The sequence below is a fragment of the Arachis ipaensis genome, chromosome B7, assembly GCF_059453495.1.
Source record: "Arachis ipaensis isolate K30076 ecotype BB chromosome B7, ASM5945349v1, whole genome shotgun sequence".
NCBI lineage: Eukaryota > Viridiplantae > Streptophyta > Magnoliopsida > Fabales > Fabaceae > Arachis > Arachis ipaensis.
This window is the reverse complement of record NC_142442.1, coordinates 102,257,131-102,258,337: the sequence shown is the minus strand read 5'-3', so window position 1 is coordinate 102,258,337 and position 1,207 is coordinate 102,257,131. Positions and strand designations below refer to the sequence as shown.

Sequence of the window (1,207 nt, the reverse complement as noted above, 5' to 3'; positions counted from 1 at the left end):
TTTCAAAACTAATTTCAATTATATCTTTTCAAAAATATCTTCTTATCTTATCTTTTTCAAAAATATCTTTTCAAAATATCTTTCCTAACCTCCTAACTACTTATCTTTTCAAAATTGGTTATCAAAATTTGTTTCAACTAACTAACTAACTTTTTGTTTGTTTCTTAACTTTTTCAAAACCACCTAACTAATTCTCTCTTTCTAATTTTCGAAAATATCTCCCCCTTTTTTCAAAAATTTCTTTTTTATTAACTAATTATTTTTATTTTTTATTTAAAAAAAAATTCGAAAAAAATACTAACCTTTTTCAAAAACTATTTTCAAAAATCACTAACTCTTTTTCAAAAATTGTTTTCGAAAATTCACTTCCCCCTCTCATCTTCTTCTATTTGTTTATTGATATACTAACATCTTTCCTTCAACTCTCCAAAAATCCGAACCCCCTCTCTCTCTGAGTTCAGATTTTCTTCCCTTCTTTTCTTCTACTAACACAAGGATCCCCATATTGTGGTATAAAGGATCCATATTATTATTATTATTTTTTCTGTGCCATCTTCTTTGTCATATGAGCAGGAGCAAGGACAAGAACATTCTTGTTAAAGCAGATCCAGAACTTGAAAGGACTCTGAAGAAAAAATTAAGAGAAGCTAAAATACAACAATCCAGAGATAACCTTTCAGAAATTTTCGAACAGGAAAAGGAGATGGCAGCCGAAAATAATAATAATATAAGGAAGATGCTTGGTGACTTCACTGCACCTAATTCCAATTTACATGGAAGAAGCATCTCCATTCCTGCCATTGGAGCAAACAACTTTGAGCTGAAACCTCAATTAGTTTCTCTGATGCAGCAGAACTGCAAGTTTCATGGACTTCCATCTGAAGATCCCTTTCAGTTCTTAACTGAATTCTTGCAGATATGTGATACTGTTAAGACTAATGGAGTAGATCCTGAAGTCTACAGGCTCATGCTTTTCCCTTTTGCTGTAAGAGACAGAGCTAGATTATGGTTGGATTCTCAACCCAAAGACAGCCTGAACTCTTGGGATAAGCTGGTCACGGCTTTCTTAGCCAAGTACTTTCCTCCTCAAAAGCTGAGCAAGCTTAGAGCTGATGTTCAAACCTTCAGACAGAAAGAAGGTGAATCCCTCTATGAAGCTTGGGAAAGATACAAACAGTTGACCAAAAAGTGTCCTTCTGACATGCTT

General features: G+C 33.5%; 1 non-coding gene across 1 annotated transcript; it reads right to left on the bottom strand.

Annotated features, from left to right (window-relative positions):
* Positions 1-1,099: 1,099 nt before the first annotated feature.
* On the bottom strand, positions 1,100-1,207 carry LOC148553553 (small nucleolar RNA R71). Its single transcript, XR_015893222.1, has one exon. It is a non-coding gene; the product is annotated as a small nucleolar RNA R71 (small nucleolar RNA).